The sequence below is a fragment of the Hippopotamus amphibius genome, chromosome 11 (assembly GCF_030028045.1).
Source record: "Hippopotamus amphibius kiboko isolate mHipAmp2 chromosome 11, mHipAmp2.hap2, whole genome shotgun sequence".
NCBI lineage: Eukaryota > Metazoa > Chordata > Mammalia > Artiodactyla > Hippopotamidae > Hippopotamus > Hippopotamus amphibius.
This window is the reverse complement of record NC_080196.1, coordinates 29,443,321-29,456,233: the sequence shown is the minus strand read 5'-3', so window position 1 is coordinate 29,456,233 and position 12,913 is coordinate 29,443,321. Positions and strand designations below refer to the sequence as shown.

At 38.0% G+C, this 12,913-nt stretch overlaps 1 non-coding gene across 1 annotated transcript; it reads right to left on the bottom strand.

Annotated features, from left to right (window-relative positions):
- Positions 1 to 10,977: 10,977 nt before the first annotated feature.
- Positions 10,978 to 11,084, bottom strand: LOC130832194 (U6 spliceosomal RNA). The gene has a single exon (XR_009048266.1). It is a non-coding gene; the product is annotated as a U6 spliceosomal RNA (small nuclear RNA).
- Between the last annotated feature and the right edge of the window lie 1,829 nt (positions 11,085 to 12,913).

Genomic DNA, 12,913 nt, shown 5'->3' with positions numbered 1-12,913 from the left:
TTTACTTTTGCTCAAATAAACTCAAAATGTTTATTATACCTCCATGTATTTTTTAACAGTGACAAATGGTGCTATCAAATCGTCTTATGTTTTATTTTTCTGCTAGTAGCTGGCTCCTAATTACTCATCTACTAGACGTAATTATTATATACAATAAGAATAAAATAATAAATCATAAATTTTCTCCTAAGTAAATCCTGTTTGTGGAAGGAGAAATTACATCATGAAAGGAATTATGCAAGAGGATACAGTGCAACTTTTTCATAATTTTAACCACAAGGATATTTTTTAAGTTTAGAGTTTATTACCTTTTCCTTCAAAAAGTCTTTCAAGGATGGGCAGTTGAGATCACTCCCCAAATTGATCACCATAATTAACCAGGCCATCTTTCACTGTTTTGTATCCAGAGAGTACCACCACCTTCTTTGGCCCCATACGGATGCTGTAAATGGAGCCATATTTCTGGGAGAGCTTAAGTGTATATGAAAAAGAAAAGCAACTAAAACATTGTGCTATAATACAAAGTGAACTGGATCTTGACCTTTGGGAATTTAACTTCAACAAACTAACCAGTTTTATTGACCTTATGAAATGAAGACTACTGGGCCAGTTTATAAGAATACTCCTGTGAACGGATTTGAGGACACGGGGTGGGGGGTGAAGGGGAAGCTGGGACAAAGTGAGAGAGTAGCATTGACATAAATACACTACCAAATGTAAAATGAATGGCTAGTGGGAAGCTGCTGCATAAAACAGGGAGATCAACTTGATGATGGGTGATGACTTAGAGGAGTGGGATCGGGAGGGTGGGAAGGAGTCATGGGAGGGAGGAGACATGGGGATATATGTATAAGTACAGCTGATTCACTTTGTTGTACAGCAAAAACTGGTACAACAGTGTAAAGCAATTATATTCCAATAAAAAGCGTAAAAAAAAAAAAAGAATACTCCTGTAGTTGCCACACCTGTTTAAGGTTTAATTACTATTGATCTTATTATCTCTCCATTTTGCTTGAGATTTCATAATAATAGTGCTCTGACATTATGAAATTGATGTATAGTTTCTCCCTAATATATTTTTCTTGGGTCTCAAAAAATGCCCACCCAGGGCTCTAGTGAGACAAAACATTTCTTAACTACCATGCTGACGGCCTGACCACCATACTCATGCCCTATCCTTTGTGGGATGCTCTGACCGCAGTAGGCGCAATTAATTCTGCATTTTTGATGTGACACTTCTTCCTACAAAAAAATTCCACTTTTTTTGATAATGAAAAGATAACAGGAGCCAACGTTTACTGCCTCCCTAACTTTATTCCCAGCACCATTATCTCCTTCTATGCACGTTACCAACCAACAATGTGATCTTACAATCGTCTTTGTTGTATAGAAAAGGTACTGTGGCCAAGAAGTCACACGACTAGTAAAGTGGCAGTGGTCCGCAAGGAGTGTATATTCAGACTTGCTGGAGACAGAATCTGTGGGCTTAACCTGACTGAAGTTCAGGCAGGAGATGAGATGGGGACTTCTAATGCTTCTTTCTTTAAGATACTTGACTTTAGAAAACAACATTAGAATTGCGACAGGAATTGCAGAAAGGCTCTATGATTTAGGAAGACAATATAAATTAAGATTAGCCTCATAGGGAAGGGAAAATTAAAATAGGAATTTGAGGCTGTGAGGACGGAGTCTTTCAGGTGAGAACCACTGTGTGTTAAGCGGATATGGCATGTTTCAGGCAAAGAAGGAAACAGGTAAATTTTAAGGAAGCAAAATGGTAGACAGAGCTTAGGGAGAAGTGGGGAGGATACATTTCATAGGTGAAATTAGCACAGAACAACAGTACAGAGGTGGGAATGAAAGAAAAATGACAGACTAAGTAGTAAAGAGATTAGACTGGTTAATATGTAAGCAGAGCATAGGAATATTGAGGAAACAAACACGTTATTGAGGCATGTGGAATTAGATGAAGGACTCTATTGAAAGAAAGCGTTCTGAGGAATTCACCTTTGTGTTACGTGACCTTTGCATGTAGGAGAAAAAGCCATAAAGTAGTTTCAGAAGATCAGAAAACTTAACGCCTGTTTTTTAGTTCCTAATAAGTCAATCGCTTTGAGTCGCACTTACATTTAAAATTGAGATAAAAATATCATCTCTATTTTCCTCCTAGGGTGGCTGTGAGAAGGAAGTGGAATCCTTGCAGCCCTTTGTGAAATAAAAACTATAATACGAATATAAAGTGTTATTATTATGTTGTCATTCATTGAGGTAAAGTACTGGTCTTCTCTTAAGTATATCTCCTGTTAGGATTTTCAAACTAGGAAGTTATAGAATATAGCAGAACTCAATTTAAATTATCTGCCCTTTAGAACTTAAAAACTGAAATTTACAGCCAAATGCCAACTATAAATTTCCTCCCTCCTTCCCTCCCTTCCTCCCTTCTTCCCTTCCTTCATTCCTTCCTTCCGTCAAAAATTAGTCTTGTACTTTGTGTAGCCCTTTCATTTTACAGACAAGAAAACAGAGACCAACTTGTCACATAAATTCACACAGCTAATAATGGCAAGCACAAAACTAAATTCTGGGTCTCAGTTTCTGCGGCCATGCTATCAACTGTGATTTTTGAGCACACTGTTTTGAGTTTAACTAAAAATCTCTAGAGTAAGACTATGATCACAGCTCAGTTTCTTCATAGTAGGGTATTTATGAAATATGTAGATTGAAATAGTTGAAACAAAGGTCACAAGTCATAAATATGTTTGGTTAAAAATATCACTTTAAATAACAGAAATAGATTTACTAGTATTTTATACATACAAAATAAAAAAATAACAAAAATTAAATTTAAAGCAGCTCTAGGGACTTCCTTGGTGGCACAGTGGTTAAGAATCCACCTGCCAATGCAGGGGACATGGGGTCAAGCCCTGGTCCAGGAAGATCCCACATGCCTCGGAGCAACTAAGCCTGTGGGCTACAACTACTGAGCCTGCGCTTGAGAGCTGGAAAGCCACAACTACTGAGCCTGCCTGTCACAACTACTGAAGCCCATGCGCTTAAGGCCTGTGCTTCACAAGAGAAGCCACCACAATGAGAAGCCCGCGCACTGCAGTGAAGAGTAGCCCCCGCTCGCTGAAACTAGAGAAAACCTGGGTGCAGCAATGAAGACCCAACACAGCCAAAAATACATAAATAAATATATTAAGAAAATTTAAAGCAGCTCTATTAATTTTGAATCTTATCTAATTACCTCATTATACGTACTGTATATGAAGCAGTTTTAAATACGCATATGCTAATAAACCCACAAGGGTAAAAATGATTTAGGAAATTATAAACATGAATTAAATGAACAATTATTTATTTGTTTACCTCCAGAATAGTTTGATATGGCCTCTTCAGATTAAGGATGTGCAGATTTCCAATAATTGGTAAAGGTCTGGGTCCTGGAGGAAAATGACGCTTGGAAGCTTTGGTCGTGAAGATTTTAATATTTAAGATAAAAATAAGAATCAGGCTCAGAACTGGAAGTATGAAAGAAGATTCAAACCCACTCTTTATCTTTAAGTAGAAGTATTATTTTTAAAAATAGAAATCTTTGTGATTGCAACCACACAGAATCAGCAGGTTTCGATACAAATCACAAACATGAAAGTGTTCCTAGTAATATTTGTTCTGTGCTATAGTCAACCATCTATTTTTATAATTAACATGAATTACCCTCTCCACTATAAGCTTGCCTTATGTGACCCTACCTTCCCCTTTCTCCCCTTTCCCTTATCAGTTCAATCTGTTTTATTCAATAATGACTGGAGGGGTTTTCTTTTCATGTAAAACAGGGATTAGTCTTAAAATTTCAGAGAAATACAACATTTTAACCCTCAATGTGAAATCTACACTTTTACAAACAACTACTGGTATTGTTTGGTAAGATACACTATGATCTGTGTCTGGTTGGTCACATAACACTGTCACACCAAGAATTTCAAGGTTCTCATACAATGATGAGCTCATACGTTTCATGGAAAGAGCACTGATTTTTAACTTAAGGAGTACTGCGTGCATAGACCTAGCATAGACCTTCAGCAAGTTACTCAACCTCTTTGAGCCTTGGTTTTTATTATTTTACACTGAGAAAAATAGTAATAATTCATAAATGGTTGAATTGTTGTGATGAGTTAAGAATGAACAGATACGCAGCTCCTGAAATATGCTTGGAATTAAATACATGGCATTTCTCGATTTTTTTTCCTCTTTTGTTCTCTGACAAGCATTTTCATTTGTTTATGTCTGGATCTCCTTCTGTCAGAGTTGAGTGTTTCATTTTGCTGTCACTAAATTTTCCACCTTTTTACGCTACTGACTTTTAACCATGCATCTGGGAGATAGCTCATTCTAGTTGACTTGATCAAGAAAGAAATATCTTTCCCTTTTGTGTTAGAATGACTATGAAAAAAAGAACTATGTTAATAGACCAGGTTGAACAATCTTTTACATATTGCCTTCTTGATAACAGTATTTCCTCAAGGTCTTACTGTTGCTGTTATATTATATATTTACTTTTTAGTGTATCATTCTTTTTCTCCAAGGAATTAAAAATTCTTGAAAGCAAGGACTCTTCCCTTGACCATTTCTCCCCCTTCTTTCCCCCCCAAATATGGAATCCCCAATGTCTAGAACAGAACAGCTCCTGACACTTACTGAATTTAAATTGGTCCATAAATGCAGGAGTGAAAGATTAATTGAAGTCTTCAGAATATTTTGTTTCTAGAGAGTCATTCCTAGTAACATAGAATTTGGGGAAACTGAGTGACTATGTGTATCAAATTCTGTCCTTTTATAGGTAATGCCGTTTAGAACCAGAGATTTCAGATTTGGTAAGGGTCATGCATTTCTTCCTAATAGAGCTACGATTAGGACTTAGGTCTGCTCCTGCTGCAGTGTTCTTTACACCACGTGGCTTCATGCCGTGATACTAAACATACACAACTACTTGACTCCTCTGCTTGGCATGACTTTGGCTTGCTGAAACACAATCCCAGATAAACCCGTCTGGCAGGCGCTAACAAAAACCTTCTTGAGCCAAGTCTAAAAGAGGCAGCTGCAGGCACAGAACAAAGGGCAGTATTTCTCTGCTTAGAAAGTGACTGTTGGTTTCAGAGACACCTTTTCCATGATATCCACCCTTCACAGTGTTCCCATCAACTGAGCTCTTTTTCTAAAATAAAGGATGGATGGAGAGACAAAAAGAGAAAGTCCAACCAGACCAAATGGGAGTGTGCCAGGGATTAAAATGACTTATAGTTGATTTTTTCAAATTGTTATATAATAATAGGTAATGAAATATGTAATAGATCTTAGTGATGCTGTTATTATTCCAATATTACAAAGGAGAAAACTGAGGCTTTAAGAAGTTAACCAATCTGCCCGAGGTCATGTATTTAGGAATTGAGAGAATTCAAGTTTCCTGGATTCCAAGGCTATTAACTTCTTTAATATATTTCTACTTCCCAATATAGATTCACACATCTGGCTCTGACTAATATGGCACCTGGAAATGCTGACAGCTGACCAGCAGTCAAATGTTTCTTGACTGCTCTGCTTCTGAGTGTATAAAAAAAATTGCTGGATATACTCAACCTTATCTTCTGAGATCTGAGTGAAGAAACCCGGGGATTTTCTGTCTATGTCTATTAACTACTGAGAGAGGCGTACGGATTTTTCTGACCATAATTGTGGATTTACCTATATCTCTTTGCAGTTCTATCCAATTTTGTTTCACGTATTTTGAAGTTTTGTTATGAGGGGCATGAATATTTAGAACTGTTTTGTCCTCTTGATTAATGAACTGTTTTATTACTATGAAATTACCTTTTTTATAATTAGTTATATCCTTTTTTCATAAATGTACTGTGTCCAATATTAATACAGTTCTCCCAGGTTTCTTATGATTAGTGTTAGTATCAAATATCTTTTCCTCATCCTTTTACTTTTAAGCCTATTCTTGTATTATTTACTTAATCTGACAATATCGGTCTTTTAATTTGAGTCCTTAGACCATTTATATTTGATGTGATATTGTTAAGCTATTTGTTTTCTATTTATGTCACGTGTTTTTGTTCATTTTTTTCTGTTTCTCTCCATTCTTTTGGATTATCTTTTTTTAATATAAATTGATTTTATTGCATTTGTTCGCTTATTAGCTATAAAACTGTTATTTTAGTAGTTGCTTTAGAGTTTTTGTACACACCTTTAATTTGTCACTTTCTATCTTCTAGTGATATTACACCACTCTCTATAGTATTAAAATTTACAATAGTATATATTCCTTTCTTTCTGGTTTCCCCCCCTCCTTTTATTTTTTTTGATCTGCGTTAGGTCTTTGTTACTGCACTGGGCTTTCTCTCTAGTTGTGGCAAGTGGGGGCTAATCATTGTTGTGGTGTGTGAGCTTCTCACTGTGGCGGCTTCTCTTGTTGTGTCACATGGGCTCAGTAGTTGTGGTGCACAGATTTAGTTGCTCTGAGGCATGTGGGATCTTCCTGGACCAGGGATCAAACCTGTGACCCCTGCATTGGCAGGTGGATTCTTAACCACTGCGCTACCAGGGAAGTCCCTTTTTTCTGGTCTTTATGCTACAGTTCTTATACATTTTACTTTACATGTGTTATAAGCACCAGAGTACATTGTTATTTTTGTTGTTGTTGTTTAAACATTTAATTATCCTTTAAAAGCGGTTAAATAGCAAAAACATTTTTTAGAAGTTATATATTTATGCAAATAGTCACCACTTCCAGTGCTCGTCATTCTTTTGTATATTAGGTTTCTATAATTTTCTTTCTGCCTGAAAGACTTCCTTTAACATTTTTTGTAGTGCAGACTTTCTGGTGATGAACTTTTCTATCTTTTTTTCTTTTCAATTTATCTAAACTAAAAATTCCAAGAAACCCCACCAAAACAAAAATTAAAAAACCCATCCCAAAAGTAGTTCACCTATATCTCCTGCCCCCTACTCCCTGCTTCTGGTAACCACCAATCTGTTCTCTGTGTCTATGAACATAGTTTTTTCTTTTTCTTTTCTTTTTTTTTAAAATATATATGTATTTAGATTCCACGCACTGAGAGATCATGTCATTTGTATTTCTCTGTCTGTTTTCACTTAGCATAATGCCCTCATGTTCTGTCTATGTTGTTGCAAATTACAAGATTTCTTGCTTTTTTATGGCTATATTCCGTTGTATACATATACCGCCATTTCTTTAGTCAGTAATTAAAAACTAATCTCTCAGATTTAAGACATGGACTAGAAATACAAGGAGTTCCAGAAATACGCCATCTAAGTAGAGTTTGAGATTGTTAATCGAATCATCCAATCCATCTAAATGGTTTCCACTTCAAGTGATTTTGGAATGGATAAAGCATAAACACAACAAAGGCATTCAGTGCCTCAGAGCTGGGCTAGGCCTCAGGGGTGGCCCTCAGGGAGTGGGGCTTGGTGCCCTGTGCCCATGCCTGAGGTTGCAAATGCATAGAAAGCAAGAGAGGGGCAAGGAAGGGCAGCATTTTGCTGATGACTGGGAAGTGACTCAAAAAAAGCAGTAGAGGGGAGAGATGCCTTCTAGTCTATGAAAGAGGAAAAGGAAGAGAAATAAGGAAGAAAATTAGAAAGCAAGAAAGAACAGACAGAAGGAAAGAAAGAAAAATATTTTAGGTTTATAGATAGACATACTGTATATTATATATATAAGATATATATATATATATAAAACATTTTCAGATTTAAGAATGTTCACGTGAGAAAAAAATACATTTATATACATATTCAGCTAAAAATCCCTGGAAAGTCTTTAAAGTGAATGAATGAGTCCTTATCTTTACTTTCTTTCTTTCTTCCTTTCTTTCTTCCTTCCTTCCTTTCTTTTTCTTTCTTTCTTTCTCTCTTTTTGACTTCACTGCATCTTCGTTGCTGCGCTTGGGCTTTCTCTAGTTGTGGCAAGCTGGGGCTACTCTTTGTTGCAGTGCGCGGGCTTCTCATTGAGGTGGCTTCTCTTGTTGCAGAGCACGGGCTCTAGATGTGCAGGCTTCAGTAGTTGCGGTGCATGGGCTTAGTTGCTCCGAGGCATGTGGGATCTTCCTGGACCAGGGATCAAACCCGTGTCCCCTGCATTGGCAGGTGGATTCTTAACTACTGTGCCACCAGGAAAGTCCCCCACCTTCATTTTCATATTCACTCTTGAACTTTACCTTATTTTTCTTGTCTCAGTGTGAATTTTAACCTAGTTCCCTTACATAAAATGTAACCCATAATCTATTTAGCCCCAACATTTAGTTGAATCTGTCAAATAAAAAACAAATTGAGAATGCAGAGACTTAGTTCAAAACGATTATTGCAAGGCAGGGAAAGGGACTATTGTAATAGGGTGAATGCTGTGATCGTAATGAAGTCTGCAAGCATCTTAGGAGCACAGAGAGGAGTGAACAAGGCCAGGAAGGACAGGTGTGTGGAAGTGGGGTGACAAGTGGGATAGTGTCAGAGAATTTTTGCTCCCCCACTCCCACCCCAAGCCAGCCTGTGAGCAGGGTTGTCCCCTGGCTCATGCTGGGGATGGGCCAAAGGTCAGGGCTCTGGAGGAAGGAGAGAATCTTACCCAGTCTAACAAGTGCTTTGTTCTGATTGGTCAGTGAAAGGAGTAGTTCAGGAAGTAAGTTATTAGGTAAAGCATAGGAATTTGTGCCTGGCCTTGCCACCGGTAAACAAAGGGTTTTGTGAGTCTTATCTAATCATATGGGGAAAGGTTTTTTTTTTTTTCTTTTTCTTGTTTTCAGTACACTGTTTTGTTTTCTGGAACACAAAACAGTGAGGTTCCTTTAAACTTCTCTGTTTCCAGAAACATAGGGCTTAGGTAAAATTCAACACTGCCAAATCCCTCTTATCTAATTTTGTCATATTATTGAAAAAATTGCTAATAACTGAAGAAAAGAATTAGAGACTAAAGATCCACACATGTGCATTCATTCACCAACCTTTTGTGGAATGGTCAAGAGTTTACCCTTGGATCTGCTGATTGAAATTTCCTATCTTCTTCCTGGCATAAGTTACACAAAAAGTGCACTGTCTAAGATATTCAGCTTCAGATTCTTTAAATAACATAAAGACACTAGATGAGTGACCTGAATGAAGAATCTTTCTAGATTTTTTTGTTGTTTACTTCCCAGTCTTGATTGTTGCCTTGATTATTTTATTTTATATGTTGCTTTTCTATGATGCAAGAGCAATTTCTTTGTTTCTTTTTGTTGTTGTTTTAGCAACTTGTCTTCACAATCTTTCTAATATGTCCAACCTAGAAACGACCACTTTCATTCATTGCACTTATAAAACAAGTGAAGGGCTTCCCTGGTGGCACAGTGGTTAAGAATCTGCCTGCCAATGCAGGGGACGCAAGTTCAAGCCCTGGTCCGGGAAGATTCCACATGCTTCGGAGCAACTAAGCCTGTGCACTACAACTAGTGACCCCATGTGCCACAACTGCTGAAACCTGTGCGCCTAGAGTCCGTGCTCCAAAACAAGAGAAGCTCCCACTCTCTGGAACTAGAGAAAGCCTGCATGACCCAAGGAAGCCCAGTGAAGCCCAATGAAGACCCAACACAGCCAAGAAATAAATTAATTAATTAAAAAAAAGAAAGAGTAAAAAATTTTTATAAAACAAGTGAGCACTGAATTGGAGGTTTTTGAAAGGTTAAATAGGCAAGTTACTAAAATGCGTTGCTCAAACAAGTATCAAGTAAACTGATAGCATATAATTGTTTGAGGACTGGCCATTGCTCTGAGCTTCTGGAAGGTAACCCCTGAACCTTGGAATGTCCTGCTTGATAAAAGTGTATTTATTTACCTGGGAACCTTGGGCCACCTGGATGGTCTCTGGTAATAATGTGGTTTATGGTGTGGTCTTGGGCTGTATGGTAATAGCTAGTCTCTGGAGGGTGAACACTAAGTTTAGCCATGTGGGTGGCCAGTCATGTGTATGTGACCAAGCCCAAATAAAATCCCTGCAAACCAAGGCTGGGTGACCTTTCTGGTTGCCAGTACTTCATGCACATTGCCACACATCATTGCTGCTGGTAAGCCCCGTTCACTCGTCTCCACTGGGTGTGGACCACTGGAAGACTGTGTTTGGAAATTTCTTAGACCTTGTCTTATGTGCTGCTTCTTTCACCTGATTTTAATCTGTATCCTTTTTTCTTTTTTAAATATTTAGTTAGTTAGTTATTGACTGTGTTGGATCTTCATTGCTGTGTACGGGCTTTCTCTAGTTGCAGTGAGCAGGGGCTACTCTTCATTGCAGTGTGCAGGTTTTTCAGTGCAGTGGCTTCTCTTGTGGAGCATGGGCTCTAGGCGTGAGAGCTTCAGTAGTTGCAGCATGTAGGCTCAGTAGTTGTGGCTCATGGGCTCTAGAGCACAGGCTCAGTAGTTGTGGTGCACAGGCTTAGTTGCTCCGTGGCATGTGGGATCTTCCCAACCCAGAGCTTGAACCCATGTCCCCTGCATTGGCAGACGGATTCTTAACCACTGCACCACCAGGGAAGTCCCTTTAATCTGTATCCTTTTGCTATAATAAACTGGAACCACAGGCATAATGGCTTTTCGGAATTGTGCAAATCTTTCTAACAAATTATTGAAACTGAGTGTGGTCTTGGGAACTCCCAATTTGCACTTTCTGATAAAGTCAACATAGAAATTACCACTCACATTAAGTACACTTGTAAAACATGCATGAGTATTGAATTGGGTGTTTTAGAAAGATTCCATTTTGGCAAGTTGCTAAAATTGCAGCATGCAGGATCTTTAGCTGTGGCATGTGATCTCCTAGTTATGGCGTGTGGGATCTAGCTCCCTGACTAGGTATTGAACCTGGGCCGCCCTGCATTGTGAACCTGGAGTCTTAGCACTGGACCACCAGGGGAGTCCCCCCTCCCCCTTTCAAAAAATATGGAACACTTCATGAATTTGCTTGTCATCCTTGCGCAGGGGCCATGCTAACCTTCATGGTATTGTTCCAATTTCAGTATATGTGCTATCAAAGCGAGCACTCAAGTAGCCACTTTAGAATAAATATTTTTTTTGAAACCTATTGACCTGTATATCCAAACAAACTCTCTGGAGACCCTCTGAATGTTGCCTTATGATCAGCAGGGACAAGGAGGTCTTGGGACATCCTGGTGACGAAGATGACTCCATGATGATCAGCAGGAGTGGAGACAGTGGACTTTTACAAGTGACCTTTTTCAAAAAGCCCATTTGAGAGAGAAAGTGATGTATGAGGGTGAGTCAAAAATTATCCGCACTCTGGCTGTAGCGTTTATAGATGCTTTCATATAACCGGCGTGTGGATAATTTTTGACTTACTCTCATAGGTTTGAAGAAAGTCACCTATTTGTCTAGCAAAATATTTATGATCTATAAATGAATTACACTATTTTCCCAGAGGAATTACATATTAAATAATTCACTGTTGTAATTTTTCAGTTCTAGCATCTAGGAACTGCCTCCCTGATACTTAAGCACATCCATCCTGGCAAGAGACCAGGATCCCAGAAATAGAAGAAAGATCTTCAGAGTTAACGGAGAGAAAAAAAAATTATGTTATTTCTCTAGAAATGGTTTTATATGACTATGTCAGTTACCTTTTTCTGAAACTCAGTCCTTCAAAACTTATGCTATAACATAAGACTTGATTTTTCAAATAGTGAGTACATAGTAAATAAAAATTTATTTGAATTGAGTATCAACTAAATATAAGGAGTGTGTGTGTGGGTATGTGTGTGTGCTTGTTACTAAAATGAATTCTAACCACCAAAGAAAAAAGACAAATGCTTTATCTTACAATAAGATTTAATCCACTGAAATTTTATACAAAATAGACATTGGTCAGATAGCATTTGAGCTCTTGTTGCAAATAGTAAACATGCAAAAGAAGTTAAGCATAAGAAAAATCAAACTGTGAATGAAACATGTTGCTGATATATCAGTAAACAAAGGATGTTGCAGCCATCAGCCACTACTTCTGCTCCTGAGGGCGAGCCCTGAGGGAACTCAGGATGCAAACAACAGGAATGCCCACCATCAAGCCCTCAGCCACTGCAGCCACCCTCAACGGTGTACCCTGAGGGGACTCAGGATGGGAAAGAACAGGATACCAGCCCCAGATAGCTGAGGTGCATATCAAAGGAATGATTTCAATAAGCCCAGACTCTTGCATCTTCCCATACAAAGAAAAGCACTAAATTCATTACCTTGAGATGTCTGGTTTACTTTAATTAACAATAATCTTTTGATGTTCTGACCACTTGGTCTTTGTTGCAAAAATCCTATGTGTCCTGGCTCCCCTCCCTACCTCTTTAGGTCAGAGTCTCAGAGCTATCTGAGAGGCTGCCTCTCAGGCTTAAGTCCTCAGCAAGTCTATCAAATAAAACATAACTCTCAACTTTATGTTGTGCATTTTTTTTCAGCTGACAAACAGACATAAAATTACTAACTAGACCATTTTTAAAATCAAGAAAGCACTGCCAAAGAAAATCATATTATTATTGCTTTACATACATTCATTTCTTTCTTATTTCTTATATAGGTTTATTACATAAGTTATTATTTCATTGGCTTCAGTTTTATAATCTTTGGGATAGAAGACATAGTATGTGCGTTAAGACATGATTAGAAAGTGTTGGTTTCTTTGTGAATCTTCCTCTATATGGAAAAAAAAAAAAGAAAATACATGCACTGTTCTCCCCATAACTCCCCATGGGTAAGAGTACTCTGGGAGTCCTGAATAGAATCCATTTGGCCATCTGTTGTATGAGTCACATTTCTTCAAGTAAACAATCATTGATACCAAGAGACAGCACTGGATTATGTCAAAACA